The sequence below is a fragment of the Echinops telfairi genome, unplaced genomic scaffold (assembly GCF_000313985.2).
Source record: "Echinops telfairi isolate 266 unplaced genomic scaffold, ASM31398v2 ScPeMD7_2010;HRSCAF=2546, whole genome shotgun sequence".
In the NCBI taxonomy this organism is placed as follows: Eukaryota; Metazoa; Chordata; class Mammalia; order Afrosoricida; family Tenrecidae; genus Echinops; species Echinops telfairi.
The window spans coordinates 19240982-19242211 of record NW_022105908.1 but is presented as its reverse complement, the minus strand read 5'-3'; positions in this window follow the sequence as shown (position 1 = coordinate 19242211).

Here is a 1230-nt window from a genome sequence, read left to right as displayed (position 1 = left end):
AAAAAAAAAAAAGGAAAATACGTGTCTTAAAAGGGGGACTTGGATTAGCTTGGTGCTCTTGGTGAATGCTAAGGACACTTAAGTCTGAAAGAGGTTTACAGTTTTCTAAAACGACGTTAAGTAGAAAGTTATTGTTAGATGGAGAGGAGGATGAAATGTATTCTAAGATTTCTGGGAGGTCTGTTTGAATGCGGGCGGAGGCAGCTGGAAGGAGCTAAGGAGTACGGCTGGGCGACTTGGTGAGGTCACGAAGGGTCGCAGAGAAGGAAAGGTGGGAACCGTTTTCTGTCTTTTTCATTTTTCCTATCCTTCCTTTCTTCCCCAGAAGAGTGTTTTACTTTTTATTTCCTTTCCCTACTGGGTTGCATGGTGTGCCCTAACTGCCACTCCGAAGGAGAAAGATGAGCCTCTCTACTCCTAGAATGAAGAGTTATCTTTTGGAAACGCACAGGGGCAGTTCTACCCTGTCCTATTGGGTCAGAATGAGTCTGAATTAACTCGATGACATTGAGTTTGGTTTGTGCCTGAAGATATAGTAGTTACATGTTGAAATGAGAGGGATTGAGTGACTTGGTCATGGTTGTGAATTGTTGATTGTAGGGCCTATTCTCACTTTAAACTTGGACCAATATAAAGATGTAACCATGGGGATTTAGAACGGTGCAGTTGTTTCTCCAGAAAAGAAATTAGAGGTCAGATGCGAGAGCAATCCATCCTTACTATCTCACTTCAATAAAGTACACGTTCTTAGATGAAAACTAACTTGGAAGCATACACATAGAGAAAGAAATGCACTAACCCTTCCTTCCTTTATTTTATTAGATGTGTGATATTGAGTGGCAGGAATACTAGTAGGTGTGAGAGTAGTGAATTACTCGTTTCTTAACTTGACTCAGCTCAGTCAATTTGGCCTCTTTAAATACCATCACCACATGTGAATATATGTTAGCTATCAGAATTTTTCTCCAGCGGCATTTTTCTTCGACAATCAAGGGTCAAAGAGCCACAGGTTTTCAACGGTGAAATGGTTCTAGATATTTTTATTAATGCCATAGTCCTTAAATGTGATGGGGGGTATACACTTTAAAATGAACGTTTTGGAATTTAATACAAATATCATTTTTTAAATGCTCAGAAGATTGCATATGTAAGTTTCTGGGTTGCCCATATTTTGTGTTGCAAAATTTTTAGAGATTAAATAGTAAAAGCATTTCATTTAAATTGCTTGAT